This window comes from Sinohyriopsis cumingii, chromosome 17, assembly GCF_028554795.1.
Source record: "Sinohyriopsis cumingii isolate HCF-2022 chromosome 17, ASM2855479v2, whole genome shotgun sequence".
Classification (NCBI taxonomy): Eukaryota; Metazoa; Mollusca; class Bivalvia; order Unionida; family Unionidae; genus Sinohyriopsis; species Sinohyriopsis cumingii.
The window spans coordinates 25331122-25350840 of NC_142977.1; the positions used below are offsets into that span (position 1 = coordinate 25331122).

The following is a 19719-nucleotide window of genomic DNA, read 5'->3' on the forward strand; positions in this document are numbered from 1 at the left end:
CTTAAAATTGCTTCTTCTCTTAAATGGAAAGTTATATAGACATATGGATGTTCACAAAAAGACTTCTTATGATGCCTGAGTTGGTCTTGAATGACAGTGCTGCATATCTGCCATCCAATATGGCCACTATACCATTGATTGTTACCACTCCTTGTGGATGGCTTGTACTTGGGGTAAGGAAGATCATCATTGATTTAAGGCTCTAAAGTCAAGGTCACTAACTGAAAGGATAAAAGAAGTTTTGACAGTAACTCAAGCTCTTTAATCATGCACAGTTACCAAAAATAGGTAGCATACATTTGGGGTAAGGACCTTATCAAAGAAGAAGCCAGTATAGCGTGGGGTCAAATTGTAAAAAGGTCACTGCCAAAAACTGAAGAAAAATAGTTTCTGTATTAATTTGTTTAATTTATATAGAGGAATATTAATCTTGGGGTGTGCATATAATGTGCCATAATTGATACTCTTGTTACTGTTTATGAGTTTATTTAGATGATTGTATACATGTATTTCAGTGCCATACCCATACAGAAAGATTACTGGCTGGCATTTCACACGGCGTAGGCTAAGTTCTTATATTTAAATCATATCCACAGGTTTTTGCATGCTATATGTATACTATCCTTTCAAATGCATAAGATTTGGTTCATGGGGTGCATCTTGACATTTTCTATAAATTGTTGAAATGTTGTGTTTAAAGTTTATTTCTTGGGCGAGCTTTTATATCAGCCAGGAACCTTGATATTTCTTGGGCGAGCTTTTATATCAGCCAGGAACCTTGATATTTCTTGGGCAAGCTTTTATATCAGCCAGGAACCTTGATAATGGGATGCATTTGAGTTGGTACTACACCCTTACAAGCAAAGAAGGTCACTGTGGCTTAGATGTTTAGTGTTTCTGACATGGATAAAAAAAATTTTGTTTATAACCACTTAGATCATACATCTTAGCCTATTCAATAGGCTTTTCCTGACTAGTGCTTTTAGAAGTAAGCATAATTATAATCAGACTTAAACTGTCCACATTTTAATGACCATATTATTTTCAGCCATTAAATATGGCTTCCATGGATACACAGTGACAATAGCTTCTTAAACAGATTTTTGATGTGTGTTTGTTTGATTTAGATTTTTAAAGTAGCTTTAAAAAATTTCAATCATATCACTACCGTGTCTGCAGTGTGGCAGATTATAGTGATGTCTAGCACTGGGGCATCATGCTGCAGACATGTGGCATCATGTCCCACTCAGTCAACATTGTCCTGACACTAGGCTGACCAGTCCTAACACTAACCTCTTAATGCTGAGTGTCAAGAGAGGCAGCTGCTAGTATCATTTTTACAAATCTTTGGAAGGACTTTGCTGAGGTTCGAATCCATGACCTACCCACTTAGACCATTGGAGTGGTAAAGATTATGATAAAAACAATATTATTTGCTAAAAATGCTACAAAAACATTGTCACTCTTGGGTTTCTCTCAATTTGTGATATTATTTCTGGCTTGAAACCATAAACAAGAATGTTCTTTTCTATTGGTTTGTCTTTTATGACCTGCTACAGTGGTTATTTAGGTAGAGAGGTTGGTTGATTGGTTTGTTAGTTGGTTGATTGGCTGGTTTTTTGATTGCTTATTTGATTGGTTTGTTGACTGGCTGGTTGGTTGATTGGCTGGTTGATTGGTTATTTGATTGGTTTGTTGATTGGTTGGTTGGTCAATTAGTCTATTGGTTTAATTGCATGTCTGCAGATTACTGGGAGTTATTGTCAATTAAAGGTCCATGTTTTAAAACATTAAAATATTATAAATGTCAATGAGTGAGTCCATGTTTTAGTGATCTTACACTTGTCACCAATGAGATATAAAGGCACTCCATTCTCCTGAATGTTTGGTCATATTCACATGGGGTTTGAATGATGATCTAGAATGCAAATGGCGCTGATCTTGCATCCAATATGGCCACCAGAGCAGCTATTTCAAAAATGAAAATGTTGTCAGTCTTACATCCAGTATGCTTACCACTTTGTTTACTGTCAAGATCAGACATGCTTTCAACACTCAGTATTTAAAAAACATAAGAAATGGTTTTATGTTAAATTCCTGAAATTCTTTTGGTCATTTGAGTACAAGTCTCTTCGTGGGACTCTTGTTTTAAAGGTTTATGTCCAGATTATTGCATACTACAAGTATGGTAAGCTTGTCATGGTGCATCTGAACTTATAACTAATGAACTGGATTGGATCAGAATTGTAGATAACTGATGAAAATATATAAAAAGAACTTAATTAGCATAGTGATAAAGAACTTGATCTCAGTGACTACTCAACAGAATTTGATATCATGATGGTTTTATAATCTGTTCAGCTGATGTTGATCTTTGTACATGTTGATTTGACTTGAGATGTATACACAATTTAAAAAATCAAAAACAACTTTAAATGAATTTGTACTAAATAATGCTAAAGAGAATCTTACTAGATTTGATAAAATACATCCTACATTGTCAGATTTTAGGTTTTTATACATGATGATTTAGAAAAAATGTAAAACCTAAAAACGGCTTTGCAAAAATATCTGAATGTAATTTGACAAATTGGGGTTTTAGTTTTGTGCAGATGATGCCAACTGGCCATTAGACTTGACCACTGTCCGTTACTAAAAATAGAACAAACTTTAGATGCTTCTCAAAAGTCACTCAGCAGGATTTAGGCCAATTGAAAAGGACGTAAGTATAGACCTATCAGCTATAATAACTGTATGTATCTTAGACATTGCAAATTTCTACAATTGATGCTATTTTGAATTTTAACCATGAAAATCATGTTATTAGATCATAGAGCAAAATTTTACTGTACTGTGTATAGAAGTATGAAAGTCTTGATTTAATTAAATGATAAAAACAAAAATGAAAAGATATTTTTAGTTGACAATATATTTATTTATTAGCTTGAATCTGTTCAGTTGACCCATTGCTTGATCCATATACTTTCAGGAAGCAGATCTTAGACTGCATACAGTGTACAACTTTTGTTACTCAAGAAGTTTTTGCTGTTTATCATCTTTTTCCCCATCTAAGGGGATATCGGTGCTGAAATCAATACCTTATTCTGCTACTCCAATATTCAAAGGCTGTATTCAGTAGGCATCTGAGTATTCGTTGTGATGCCCTTATGAAATATTTACTGCTTGTCAGCATTTATTTGGGTTGAATCAGAGGTCATGAAGCTGGAATTTCAAAAGCAAATTCTGTGAAATAATTGCAATCAATATCAATTGTATATGCACTTGCCATCTTCTAGGTAGTTGTGTAATGAAGCTACATAACCATTGTATGATGAAAGAGCAGATGACATTTCAGAAAACACTTAAAAGAAATTACTTGAGCTGAAAACATATCGATTAACTTGATACAAATTTTTCTATCTCCATAAAATGTTGTGGCCAGCAAATGCTAGCAACGCTGCTTTGAAAGCTTGGCTATTCACACTGTTTTGAAAGCTTGGCTATTCACAGTTTTTAAAACCTGGATATCCACTTGATTTTTGTTGTACTTTCCAAATGATGACAGATTAAAAAAAAAATAGGCACAAGAGGATAAACATTACAAAAATTATATAAATAAAACTAAGCACAAGGAGTTACAATATATATATATATATACATATATATATATACATATATATATATATATATATATATATATATATATATATATATATATATATATATATATATATATATGGTCATTAAATAAGTTATATAAGCCATATGGGCAATATCAGGTTATGAAATGATCATTTAATAAATTATGTAAGCCATGTCGGAAATATTGGGTTGTGAAATGAACACCCAGTAAGTTATTTAAGTTTATGTGGGCAATATCAGGTCCACTTGGGCTTCTTGAATATATGGTATTGCATTTTTTTAATTATTATAAAAGTTAAAGTATTTTTTTTAAATCCTTTTTTCTGGCATGCTTTTATTTGCCTGAGGTCATTGTTCTAAATTGTGTTATGCATCACAAGTACAATTCTATATTTTTCCTCCCATGTGCCAGTTTGCTTTGATATTGAACAAATGTAGTTTAGTGACTAATTGAACAGAGTGGCCAAGTGGTCTAAAGCACTCTCCGTTATGGATCACTGCCATCTCGCCTCTGTCTGTGTAGGTTCAAGTCTCGGATTCGGCCAATGTGGGTATGTGAGAAAGCTTGCCAGTAGCTTCTCAAGGGTCGGTGGTTCTTTCCGAGGATTTTCTAGGTTCTTTCTCCACCATTAATACTGACTGCCATATATAGCCTATCGTGTGCTGAAAAATGGTATTAAACCCTACAACAACAACATAATTGAACAGATATAATCCAGTGACTGTAATGGAATGGATGTAATTCAGTGACTATGATTGAACAGACATAATTTGGTGACTGTACTGGAACAGATATAATTCAGTGAATGTAATTGAACAGATTTAATTATGTGACTTATTGAACAAATGTAATTCAGTGACTGTTATAGAAGAAATGCATGAATAGATGTAATTTATGGACTGTAATAGAATGGATATAATTCAGTGAATGTAATTGAACATATGTAATTTAGGGACTTGTTGAACAGATGTTATTTAGGGACTTGTTGAACAGATGTAATTCAGTGCCTGTAACTGAACAGATTTAATTCTGTGACTTATTGAACAAACGTAATTAAGGGACTTATTGAACAAATGTAATTCAGCGACTGTTATAGAAGAAATGTAATTCAGTGACTGTTATTGACCAAATGTAATTCGGTGACAATAATTGAACAGATGTAATTCAGGGACTTGTTGAACAGATGTAATTCAGGGACTGTAATTGAACAAATGTAATTCAGGGACTTTTTCTCTGCATTTTACTAGATACAACTTGTACTAAAACCCAGTCTTTGGTATCATCTTAATGAATATGTACATTTTTTAATGTTTATGAAACAGATAATCTTCAGAATGAGAACTTTATGTTCCAGATTTTATGTTCCTCAAATAAAACTCCATCTGTTAAATACTATATTGCAGTTTACTGTTAAATACCATATTCCAGTTTATTCCAGTTTACTGTTAAATACTATATTCCAGTTTACTGTTAAATACCATATTCCAGTTTACTGTTAAATACTATATTCCAGTTTACTGTTAAATACCATATTCCAGTTTACTGTTAAATGCCATATTCCAGTTTACTGTTAAATACCATACTCCAGTTGACTGTTAAATACTATATTCCAGTTTACTGTTAAATACTATATTCCAGTTTACTCTGTTATTGAACAAATTTAATTAAGGGATTTATTGAACAAATTTAATTCAGTGAAGAAATGTAATTCAGTGAATGTTATTGACCAAATGTAATTCAGTGTCAGTAATTGAACAGATGTAATTCAGGGATTTATTGAACATATGTAATTCAGGGACTGTAATTGAACAGATGTAATTTAGAGACTGTACTATAATGGATATAATTCAGTGAATGTAATTCAACACATGTAATTCAGGGCCTTGTTGAACATATGTAATTCAGGGACTTGTTGAACAGATTTAATTCAGGGACTGTAATTGAACAGATGTAATTCAGGTACTGTAATTGAACATATGTAATTCAGGGAATTGTTGAACAGATGTAATTCAGGGACTGTAATTGAACAGATGTAATTCAGGGACTGTAATTGAACAGATGTAATTCAGGGACTGTAATTGAACAGATGTAATTCAGGGACTGTAACTGAACATATGTAATTCAGGGACTGTAATTGAACATATGTAATTCAGGGACTGTCATTGAACAGATGTTATTCAGGGAATTGTTGAACAGACATAATTCGGGGACTGTAATTGAACAGATGTAATTCAGGGAATTGTTGAACAGACGTAATTCATGGACTGTAATTGAACAGATGTAATTCAGAGTCTGTCATTGAACAGATTAATTCAGGGACTTATTGAACATATGCAATTCAGGGAATTGTTGAACATATGTAATTCAGGGACTGTAATTGAACATATGTAATTCAGGGACTGTCATTGAACAGATGTAATTAAGGGACTGTAATTGAACAGATGTAATTCAGGGACTGTCATTGAACAGATGTAATTCAGGGACTGTAATTGAACATATGTAATTCAGGGACTGTCATTGAACAGATGTAATACAGGGAATTGTTGAACATACATAATTCAGGGACCGTAATTGAACAGATGTAATTCAGGGACTGTCATTGAACAGGTGTAATTCAAGGAATTGTTGAACAGATGTAATTCAGGGACTGGAATTGAACAGATGTAATTCAGGGACTGTCATTGAACAGATGTAATTCAGGGACTTGTTGAACATATGCAATTCAGGGAATTGTTGAACAGATGTAATTCAGGGACTGTAATTGAACAGATGTAATTCAGGGACTGTCATTGAACAGATGTAATTAAGGGACTGTAATTGAACATATGTAATTCAGGGACTGTAATTGAACAGATGTAATTTAGGAACTGTAATTGAACAGATGTAATTCAGGGACAAAAATTGAACAGATGTAATTCAGGGACTGTAATTGAACATAGGTAATTCAGGGACTGTCATTGAACAGATGTAATTCAGGGAATTGTTGAACATACATAATTCAGGGACCGTAATTGAACAGATGTAATTCAGGGACTGTCATTGAACAGGTGTAATTCAAGGAATTGTTGAACAGATGTAATTCAGGGACTGGAATTGAACAGATGTAATTCAGGGACTGTCATTGAACAGGTGTAATTCAAGGAATTGTTGAACAGATGTAATTCAGGGACTGGAATTGAACAGATGTAATTCAGGGACTGTCATTGAACAGATGTAATTCAGGGACTTGTTGAACATATGCAATTCAGGGAATTGTTGAACAGATGTAATTCAGGGACTGTAATTGAACAGATGTAATTCAGGGACTGTCATTGAACAGATGTAATTAAGGGACTGTAATTGAACATATGTAATTCAGGGACTGTAATTGAACAGATGTAATTTAGGAACTGTAATTGAACAGATGTAATTCAGGGACAAAAATTGAACAGATGTAATTCAGGGACTGTAATTGAACATAGGTAATTCAGGGACTGTCATTGAACAGATGTAATTCAGGGAATTGTTGAACATACATAATTCAGGGACCGTAATTGAACAGATGTAATTCAGGGACTGTCATTGAACAGGTGTAATTCAAGGAATTGTTGAACAGATGTAATTCAGGGACTGGAATTGAACAGATGTAATTCAGGGACTGTCATTGAACAGGTGTAATTCAAGGAATTGTTGAACAGATGTAATTCAGGGACTGGAATTGAACAGATGTAATTCAGGGACTGTCATTGAACAGATGTAATTCAGGGACTTGTTGAACATATGCAATTCAGGGAATTGTTGAACAGATGTAATTCAGGGACTGTAATTGAACAGATGTAATTCAGGGACTGTCATTGAACAGATGTAATTAAGGGACTGTAATTGAACATATGTAATTCAGGGACTGTAATTGAACAGATGTAATTTAGGAACTGTAATTGAACAGATGTAATTCAGGGACAAAAATTGAACAGATGTAATTCAGGGACTGTAATTGAACATAGGTAATTCAGGGACTGTCATTGAACAGATGTAATTCAGGGAATTGTTGAACATACATAATTCAGGGACCGTAATTGAACAGATGTAATTCAGGGACTGTCATTGAACAGGTGTAATTCAAGGAATTGTTGAACAGATGTAATTCAGGGACTGGAATTGAACAGATGTAATTCAGGGACTGTCATTGAACAGATGTAATTCAGGGACTTGTTGAACATATGCAATTCAGGGAATTGTTGAACAGATGTAATTCAGGGACTGTAATTGAACAGATGTAATTCAGGGACTGTCATTGAACAGATGTAATTCAGGGACTGTAATTGAACATATGTAATTCAGGGACTGTAATTGAACAGATGTAATTTAGGAACTGTAATTGAACAGATGTAATTCAGGGACAAAAATTGAACAGATGTAATTCAGGGACTGTAATTGAACATAGGTAATTCAGGGACAGAAATTGAACAGATGTAATTCACGGACAGAAATTGAACAGATGTAATTCAGGGACTTTTTCTGTATTCTACTAGATACAACTTGTACTGAAACCAAGTCGTAGGTATTATCTTGATGAATGTGCATATTTTTTAATGCTTATGAAAGCAGATAATCTTTAGAATGAGAATTTTATGTTCTAAACTGTTTTCTTTACCTCAAACAAAACTCCATCTGTTAAATGCCATATTCCAGTTTACTCTGTTATTGAACAGGTGTTATTCAGTGTGTGTGTGTGTGTGTGTGTGTGTGTGTGTGTTAGGGTATTGTTTCAAAAGTTGTAAAATTACGAAGTAAAATTCTAAATGGGCTAATTAAATATTTTGTACATTTTAAAATATTCTGATTTTTTTGTTACACATTTTATATCAGAAGAAAGTCATGCCTAATTGTATGAAATGTTGGCAAGCATTTACTAAAGACAATTTTTTTCTGGTAATCAGCCCATCCCCAGCTCTTTAAATATTTTATTAGTCTGGCCCCTGGGCTTACCAAAGGATAAATAAAGTGAAAAAAGCTACATGGGTTTATCAAATGATAAATATAGTGGCAAATTTGAATGGGCAGTGTGATTGAATTCCCTACACCCCTTCTTAAATGAAAATGTATGTACCTATGGATCTCCATAGTTCTCAGTGACTTGGATCTTGACCTGGATTCCAGGTGGTCCTTTCATTTTAATTTTGATTAAATCTCTTGATCAGATATATAAAGACCTCTAGCCTGAAAAATTCAATCATGCTTGCATCATCAGATCCTAAACAGGTCACTTATGTATGATCTTGTCCTCTGCAACATAATATTTATGCTTTAATTTTGCATCCCCAAAGCTTTGTAATTCAAAATTCTCTCATGTATGACCTTGAAAGGTTCTGATTTTGATTTCTGAAATGGTTTAATAAATATAACTTTGCACAAACAAGGTAATTAGGTTTGCATCTGTCTTCTTGTTTTGAAGGCTGCTTACAAAAGAGAGGGATGAAATATGATTAAGTAGAGTTTTATCAATTTACCTGTGGCTGTTTCAATACATATTGAAGAGAGGCTCAGCTTACATTAAAAAGTAACTCCTGATAAATAACAGAATCGTCTTATGTTGTTAATGCCGGATATAAAGGTCAGATGAAGTGGTTTAAGATTTATAAGAGAGTAATTATTAGATCAATGTTGGGCTTTTGAGATATTGATTATTCGTGCAGAAATTAGGGCCAGCGGTTTTAATTTGTAGAATGATTGTCAAGGCCAAATTTTGGAGAAAATACCGTATTTATGTGAACTAGTAGTGTACAGGTTAAATACCACATCTGTGTGTGTACAGGCATTGTCCAAGATATATAACGTTAGTGGTGTTATGTATATTTAATATGTTTTGTGCTAGACCTTTTTGACTGAGTCAAGAGTTATGGCCTAAATGACTATTGTCATGTGATGTCTACCTGATTTTTGTCATGGTGTTTACTGAAATTTAAGTTCAAGGCCTGACTTTGTTTTATGATTTAGTGAATTTTTCCATTAGAAATTATCAGTTTTCCAGAGCATTCTGTTGTGTCATAGTTCAGTAACACTTTGTATATAATGAAACTAGGTAAACAGTTATTCATTCCTGTTTCATATCAGTCTTCTCGAATATATGATCAGAGTTTTAAATTGTGTTGAGATATAATATGAGAGGAATCATGTATTTGAATAATTCAAAAATTACAAAGTACTCATTGACTTTTTGGACAAAATTGCTACTTTTGGATGATTGTGAATTCATTCAAAGACATTCTGGATTATACCATTGTGATACATTAAGACTATTGATACATCAATGTATTTAAGACTGTTAGATTATTTGGGATCTGATTCACCATACTTCTTTTGAATTTTTACTCAGTATTCTTGGGACATTGTTGGTTGAATTTTACTAAACTTATTGGTTTTGCTTCCTTCTGTTACTTAGTTGAAGACCATGTAGTTTTAAGAGTATGGACAAGCAGTGCAAAAGTTGAAATGTCATATTTCTGTGTACAAGTTAAATTTCCTATTTGTTTATATTAGTGTAATGTACACATTAAATGTAAACAATGTTGACCCTGCTCTAAATAAGAGACAGATGCAGATCAGGTTCTTTACTGTTCAGTATACAGTTTCAAGTAAGCAGCATTTGATTTAATTAGTCTATATTGATCTAATTAGTCTAAATTGATCTCATTAGCCTGTATTGATCTCATTAGACTGTATTGATCTGATTAGTCAATATTTGTTTAATTAGTCTGTATTGATCTCATTGAACTAATTAGTCTGGATTCATCTCATTATTTTGCATTGGTCTGATTAGTTTGTTGGTTTAATTAGTATGCGTTGATGGTATTAGTCTGTATTAGTTTAATTAGTCTGCATTGATCTGATTAGTCTGTTAATTTAATTAGTCTGTTTTGCATTGATTAGACTTTAATAATTTAATTAGTCTGCATCAAATTGATTAATCTGTATTGATCTCATTAGTCTGTATTTATCTTATTATTCTGTATTGGTTTGAGTAATCTTCATTGATCTTTAAGATTCTGTATTAATTTAATTAGTCTGTATTGGAATGGTTAGTCTTTTGGTTTTATTAGTCTAAAGCAATCTAATTAGAATGCATTGATCCAATTAGTTTGAATTTGTCTCATTAGTCTGCATTGATCTGATTAGATCAGGTATTGTTTTAATTAGTCTGATTTGAACTGATTTGTCTGAACTAATCTGATTAATACTTGTTGGTGTAATTATTCTGTATTGATCAAATCAGTCAGCATTGGTCTAATTAGTTTGTGTTTGTCTAATTAGTCTGCATTGGTCTGATTAGTCTGTTTTGGTCTAATTGTTCTATGTTGGTCTAATTAGTCTGCATTGGTCTGATTAGTCTGTGGCAGTCTAATTATTCTGTGTTGGTCAGATCAGTCTGCATTGATCTAATTAGTCTGTGTTGGTCTAATTATTCTGCATTGGTCTGATTAGTCTGTATTGGCTTAATTATTCTGTGTTGGTCTAATTATTCTGTGTTGGTCTGATCAGTCTGCATTGATCTAATTAGTCTGTGTTGGTCTAATTATTCTGCATTGGTCTGATTAGTCTGTATTGGCTTAATTATTCTGTGTTGGTCTGATCAGTCTGAATTGGTCTAATTAGTCTTTATTGGTCTAATTAGTCTGTATTTGATCTCCTTATTCATTGATGTTATTAGTCTGTGAGGCCCTTATATTCATGTCACTCTTTAAAATAAGTTCTCCCTTAAACTGAAACTAAATGGAAACTATACTTTTTTGATAGGTCTTATGTTTGCTACATGGTTACAAAATAACTGGATTACGGTAACATGCATTCAAGTATCTAATTGTATTGCTGTTGTCAAATATTTTGTATTTTGATTTGTTTACTTATTGCAAACTAATAAAATTATAGTTTAAGTGAGCTTTAAGATTGAGGAGTTACATGAACATAGGGCCTGGTCTGCATATAATAAAGCCTTGAGAATCAGTTTCAGCATTAGCCAATCAGAAACAACCTTTCATATTTAGTAACATCATTTATAATTGGCTGAAACAAAATCCTGAACTCCAACTCAAGTTCAAGACAAATATGATTTTAGAACTCAGTTTTCTTAAACATTCTCTGATTTCACATTGAAATGCAATTATTAACACAATTGGATTTTACATTTATTGTAATTTTTGAAACATTAAACCCTCTGTAGTTAGGAACATTTGTTTAACTTGAAGAATTTCATTTGCAAATATCTTGTGTAAAAACCATAAAAAGATAGACATCTCTAAGTTAGAATTTTCACTCCATTTTATGATCTTTTTGAAAACAAGGTGTACCTTAGATGTGGGTAAATATATAGTTTTATTTTCCCAGCAGCCATCTGAGATATTTTTATTCTTCCAGTCAGTCCATCCATCCATCAAACTGTCCATTAATTTGTCTTTTTCCAAATTATTTGGTGCAACTTTGCCAAACTTTGTAGTTTCTTGATTTATGGTAACCATATGTAGGAGAGGTGTTATTAATAGGTCCTTCCCAGGGATCCCTGAAAAGATGCTAGATATTTGATGTATACAGATTTTAATTATAGATGCATCTGTGAGGTTACGGTTTTGTGCAATTCATATTTATAGTTTTGGAACTTAACCTTTCATTGGCATTACATAGCCACTTTTGTGCTAAGGTGCCATAAAGCATTACATGCATGCATACATTCAGATACTTTGGTGATAAGGTGCCATAAAGCATTACATGCATGCATACATTCAGATACTTTGGTGATAAGTTGCCATAAAGCATTACATGCATGCATACATTCAGATACTTTGGAGATAAGTTGCCATAAAGCATTACATGCATGCATACATTCAGATACTTTGGTGATAAGGTGCCATAAAGCATTACATGCATGCATGCATTCAGATACTTTGGTGATAAGTTGCCATAAAGCATTACATGCATGCATACATTCAGATACTTTGGTGATAAGTTGCCATAAAGCATTACATGCACGCATACATTCAGATGCTTGGGCATTTATGCAAACCCCAAATTAACTGTTAAAATATTTTTAAAAGGTGGGGAAGGACAAAGGAAACTCTGATCAGACATCAGGCTTCATTTTGACATAGGAGAGCATTAGGATGGTCTGTGCCTATCATGGCATGTAGGGGTGGATGGTTGGTAGGTTTAGCTGAACCTGACCAGTTTTGTTTCTGATTAAACCTGTAAACAACCAAACATGGGAAATGTTTTGAAAAAATAAATGCATATTTTATTAATAAATTAAGACTTGCCTGATTCTCCAGATTGGAAGTTTTAAACATAATAACTATTATAGTCATCACCTGGATTTTGTATTATGTCAGTTAAAAAATTATGGTAATAATAGAACAACTTTATACATTTTATGCCCCATTGCCTGTGGCAAGGGCATCTTGTTTTAGTTCTGTTTCTACAGCTACATGTTTTGTTGTATGTTGGTAGAGCCATCTGTCCATTAGGCAAACTTGTAGCCATTTATTAAATTTTCTGTACATTTTTTGTTTCAGCTTTTTTAAAAACTTGTTAGACAAAAGTCTTATTAGCATTAATTTGTAAAAACCACTCAAGGTGAAATCATGAGATACAGTGTACACTTTTGTGTTGTTTTTATTGATGGTTTGTTTGAATTTTCAGACCATTAAATCAGTTCTTCAATATTGTATGTGTTGTTTTAAACTCATTGGACTATAACATTTTTTTTAAAAATCTTCGCACAATTAAGCAAACTTGTTTTGACAGAAGTCTTTTTTGTCATGGTTCGAGGTTATCTTTCAAAATTTAATGTTATCAATGTTTTTGTTTTGCTTTTTCATTTTGCAAGTTACAGAAAAGTAGCATGATTTGGATAGATGTCTTGACTGTCATTGCCTTTTTATCAAGTATTATTTCTCACTGCAGATAAAAATACAGATGTTTGCAAAGTTTATATCATCACCATCAATAGCATCTATTCGGAAGAAGAAAAAAACATTTTGTGGAAGACACTGTATGGTGTCTAAACTGTGCAAAGTAGATCATCTGGTTTTGAGATAGCTGTGAACAAATGAAAACTAGTTCATATAAACTTATAATTTATTTCCTAATTTAACAAAGAGCTGAAATTGATAGAGATTTATTTATACTTGGAAGGGTTTTGTTTCCTGATTTTTGTATTTGTTTCGATTCTAATCTTGAAAGTTTAATAGAATTTGTCATTAAATTTGCATCATTTATCCACTAATTTGCTGATGTGCCATTATATCCCATACATACATACATACATACATACATACATACATACTGGAGAATATGGTACAAATAAATACTAATTTCTAATAGAGTGGTTTGTACACAGAAGGTAAACACTGTAATAGTTTCAGCATTGTTATTAAATGAATTTACTGTAGAGCTTAAATGAGTAACTGAACATCCAGGTTGGAATATTGTTTATGACTAATTGAAAATAAATGTGGTTTACATGTTTGTTTACATAGTAAGTTTGTTAACATTTGTAATCTGGTTAAAGAAACTATAAGCTATGTATTAAAGTTTAAAGTCATTCCTCAACTATACAATTATGGTAAAACCTGTCTTGAGAGACCACAGCTATGAGACTACCTGTCTAATTGAGAGACCATGTTGGACCATGCACTGATTTTTTGATTATATAGTATTGTCACCTCTCATGGGAGACCACCTGTGTTGAGAGACCATAATTATTTTGTCAGATGGGGTGGTCTTTTAAGACAGTTTCTACTGACCAATATGCCTTAAGTTGATATGTTTATTTTCTCAGAAGTCAGCTATATTATGTACATGTGCCACTTGTCATGACTTTGGAACAGAACCATTTAAGGTGTAGGATTGAGGAGTTGCTGTTATGATAAAGCTTCTGAAAGTGAATTAAATATTTCTTGGGAATCCTTTATATACCCTTGAAATTGAATGGTCAGCTCCCAGATTAAATTGATGCAAGGAACAAGCTCAATCCCTGGTGTCTGACTCTGGAAGAGGTAACATTATACTGTTTGCAGACCCCCAGAAGACCTTTTCACACCTATTGCAACTGACATCTTCCCTCTAAGATGAGGTCGATTCCAATATGTATTTCAGGTTAAATATGTATCAAGTTTGAAATGAGTATCTTACGGCTGGCTTAGCAGACGACGCCATTGTTCAATTTGGGCATTTTATAGTCAATCTGAAAGAGTTTTGTCCTGAGGTATCTGGACAAGACAAATTTCAGAGACCTGCAGTTAACCCATCCAAATTTACTTTACTGAGTGGGAAATGATGCTACATGTGTCTGGCATGATGTCTCAGTGACATCACTATGAACTGCCAAACTGCCGACATTGTAGTGATCGATATGGCTAAAATTGTTAAAACTACATTGAAAATAAAAAGCACAAATACACACATTCAGTGAATTTTCAAATATGAACATTCCATCACTTTTTGTCTCTTCAGTAAACTAGTAAAGAATGGAATGTTGTGATTCAGCCTTCAAGTAAAGCTTGGATAATCTTTTGCCTCAATTACAAGCTTTAATTGTTGAAACAGAAACACTTTATTGAACACGACAAGTTGTAGGCCATTCTAAAATGGAAATTTAGAAAATATCACTCTTAGTAACTTGTTATCTGTGAACAGTTTATTTATTTATTTATTTTAGAATTGCCACTTACTGGTATATAAAAGCAGAGATCAATTGGTATTTCTCTGGATATTAGATCATTTTTGCATACTCAATTTGGTCATTTCTAGTCAATTAAAATAATTCAAACCAAAACTAATTCCAAAAAGGGCATATTAAAAAACTTAGAACAAAAACCTGAAGAAAAAAATAATTATTTGTAGGTGTTCATATTTGTGCAGATTTTACTGTATCTCTCTGTGTGGGTGTTCATTTTGTCAAGTACAACCTAGTAGTGAGGTTCATTATAGTGAGGGTTTACTAGTAGTTATACTTTTGATCTACATTCATATGCTTCTGCTTATCTAGTCAAGCATATTATAAACATCAGCAGGGAGATATATATATATATATATATATATATATATATATATATATATAGATATAGATATATATATAGAGATAGATAGATATATATAAAAGCCCATCAAAACCAAAGAAGAAAAGAAGAAAGGATTTTAAACAATTTTTTGTTTTGTTTTTAGAAGCTTTCAGTTTACAGAGGTTTGTGCAGATGTTAAAAGATTATTTTTCTAAGAGTTTATATAGTGAGAGAAAGAATTAGCTGAACTGTAAATAAATGCAGTTTTTCCACAAATAAATACAGTCTGTGTTATGAGAAATATCTCAGGAGTGAGATACATGTTTAAATTTACAAAGGGGGTCCATTGGAATTATGAATGATACATTGCAATATCTGAATAATCTGTATCATTCATAATGTTCAAAGAGCCTGGCTTCAAGAAGGTATCGAGCATTGTCTTTTGTTATATCTTTCTATAACTAATGTGGCTTGTGTTGATGAATCCATTTCCTTTGCTGTAGCCAAACGATGGTCATCCTTAGCAATCAGTGTTTTTAATCTCTCCATAAGTTCTAAAACTTCAATGTCTGTCCTTGTTAGAAAAGCATAAAAAGTGAGGCTACGTGCCTGGTTAATAAAAAGCCCTGATATTTAATTAAAAAACAAGCAAACTATGTTGTATTGATCATGCAAAGAAATGAATAGCATGTGTCATAGTTAGATATTAAGTAGATAAATTTTATCTTTCTTAATTGGCTTACCTACCAGCATCTAATTATTCATAATTAGGTCTAAAACCTTGCACATTTGTATCATGCAAAAACTTCGTATTAGCCCATCGTCAGCCCTAATCTGTGTTAGTACATGTCAATTGTTGTGTTAACCTTGCTTGCCCTTGTGTCATTTTCCAGGTTTTATTCTGACAGATCAGTCCTCTGTAATCCATGCCAACCATAATTATTGTGTTTAATATGTCCGGTTTTATGGGGTTTTTTAAGCACAAAAGTGAATTTTGGGATCACAGATTGTTAGGGATTTGGAGCTGAGGGGTTTTGGTTGGTAAACTGGGGAAAATAATGATGATATTAAAGATTGAAAATTGAATAACTGCCCTGTTGTGTTCTTGAGAAATGTACTTAGCTCCCATTTCCTTAGTGTGATGTAGCCAAATCAAATGTTGACAGTGCCATTAAAAATCGATCAACCAATCTCTAACAGTGCCTTTAATAATTGATCAACCGAACTCTGAAAGTACCATTAGAAATAAACCACACAATCAAATGCTGAAAGTGCCATCAGAAATCAACCAACCAATCAACTAATGAAAGTGCCATTAAAAAATCAACCAACCAATCAAATGTAGAAAGCACCATTAAAAATCAACCACCTAGTCAAATGTTGAAAGTGCCATTAGAAATCAACCACCCAATCAAATGCTGAAAGTACCATTAAAAATCAACCACCCAATCAAATGCTGAAACTGCCATTAAAAACCAACCAACCAATCTAGTGCTGAAAGTGCCATTAAAAATCAGCCACTCAATCAAATGCTGAAAGTGCCATTAAAAATCATCCAACCAATCAAGTGCTGAAATTGCCATTAAAAATCAACCAACCAGTCGAGTGTGGAAAGTTATATTAAAAATCACCCAACCAAAACGGCAATGAATTTGAAGTCTGAAGTAAATGTGAAATTCAGGAAAATGAAAAATAACAAAATAACCGATAAACCTGGTCTTTTCTTTATATATAAATATTGGCCATCACAATAAAACTCCACGATAAAACAAAACAAAACTGTCATGAGCTCACATCTTTCTTAAAAATGTAGCAAAACCATTTATGCAAATTGTTAAACTTTTAAAAGAGCTATATCTGTAACTGACAAATTTGTGTCTGGAAGTGCAAAATTTAAAAAACAAATTATATGATTAATTCATTAGATAATATCACATAATGCTAATGATCTTGTAAAATTTAACAGTCCTGTTTATTTTTCAATGAGGCATGCTGGGACTCAAAATAGCAGTAGTCCAAATGTTCAAGACTAGGTAATTTCTCACTTAATCTTCCCAATGTAAAAAAAAATTCTAGCATAACATAATTTAGCTTCTTGGGTTTTATTTTCAGTCCCTGGACATGGTTAAAACCACACCAATATCGTTAACATTTACCTGCTTAATTATTAGCACATTCACCTTATTCTAACACAACATCACAATTAAGTACCGTATAAACTCACTTATAAGTCAAGTCCAACTGCACTCAGACCCAAATCTGCCATTGAACAATGTGCTTGCAGATCTGTCAGTTTATTAGGAGTAATCAGTGCAACAACAATATAAACCCCAACCTGCCGGCACATTATGCAGTTATAGAAGATCAGTGTCTATGTTGTCTGTGGCTTGATTTGTCTTAAAAGCAAGTGTATACAGATAAATATAAAATGATACTGGCAGAGCAAGGTTAGTGTTATTGACACTTCCTATTTAGTTTGTAGTCAACACTTACATACCGTAGCTTGTGCACCATATGTAAATGACAAATCAAGGTCTAGTCTTCCATAATGATTTATGAACTGATAATGATTGCTATAGTGTGCACACAAAATAATGGCACTGCATATCAGTGGATTTGCTTTGTAGGTCATGGTGAAAAAACAAATTATGTTTTTTGTGCAAATCTACAGGCTTTACCAGTTAATACAAGACAACTCTCACCTGTGTATGACCTCTCCATTATAGTTTGTCAATATTATTAAAAGTGTATTATAACATAGACTTTATATATCAGAGATCCTGAAATCGCTGTATTTACCAGACAATTGTCCACAAGATGAAAGGTCAAGACTTCTACATGCTCTAAGCAACTGGACGTCAGTCATGAGACTTCTCATATACCATCATATAAACTTGTCTTTATCCATTAAACTACAAAACAAACATCTTAACAAAGCAAAATTCAGACAGTGATCAAAAATGTTGCAATCAAAGCTCAATTCAGAGGTCACAAGGCTAGTAACCACATTGCTTCTTTGTTTGACTATCAATATTCAGGTGTCACAGACTAAGTTTGTTTGGGTAATGTCTTTTCCTGATTGTCTAAACACTTTATTGCTACCAAGCACAGGACAAAATGGGAGAAAGCTTATCTACCAGACTTCTCAAGAATCCTATAATTGAACAATTAATTGCTCCTGGGTCAATACTACTGCATAACATCTGTCCCTCCACCCACAGGGTGTATCAGTATATGATACCTATGGAATAAAATGTGAGGCCTAGGCCATAAAATACAGAGAAACAAAATGACAGGAACAGCAATTGTCCTCCTCTTATTTCAGGACCAGATCAAATAAAAGTTTATCATTGACTTCATAGGAGAAGCCTGTTAATTGGTTGTTGTGTATTTTCCAGGTACATCATTACAAGCCATCTTGTTGTTAATGAATAATTTTATAAAAGAGTGGAATAAAATACTGCTGTTGGGTGTAATTCTAACAGAACAGTTTTCGGAAAGAAAAATTTATTTTTATAATTGTTGAGAGGAAAACAGTTAATCATGGAAAGATTATTCCAACACTAAAGCAGCAGCAAATCCAGAACCGAAAATGATACATTTTCCAGTATATTTAATTCTTTGGTGTATCTAGTCTACATGTCTTTTGAATAAATTTATATTAAACTTAACAAATACATAGGCACAACTTTAATTTAGGGCAAAAATATATACATAGTGAAACTCTTCAAAACTGAAACTTCACTATACCAGAATACCTTCAAGACTTAAATTTTATTTTTGTCCCAGAATTTGATTGAGTTGGCCTTGATGTGTATCAAACCCACAAACCCTGGATTACAAATCCAGTGCTTTACCAATCAAACTGATGCAGCTTCCCCACAAAATTAAAAGCCCAGCAAAGTTTGATCCCTCTGAAACAGTTGGACCTAAATACTGATTAGTTACCAAGAATAAAAATGTTTTGCAAAACCACAAAAATTGACTGCCTGTAAATCCATAGCTTCACTGTATCAGCTGTTGTCAAGGTTCAAAACAACGGTATTC

At 32.9% G+C, this 19719-nt stretch overlaps 1 protein-coding gene across 2 annotated transcripts in view; it reads left to right on the forward strand.

Annotated features, from left to right (window-relative positions):
- Positions 1-19719, forward strand: part of LOC149778279 (uncharacterized) — a 333696-nt gene that overhangs the window by 9030 nt on the left and 304947 nt on the right. The gene's annotated exons all lie outside the window — the stretch shown is intronic.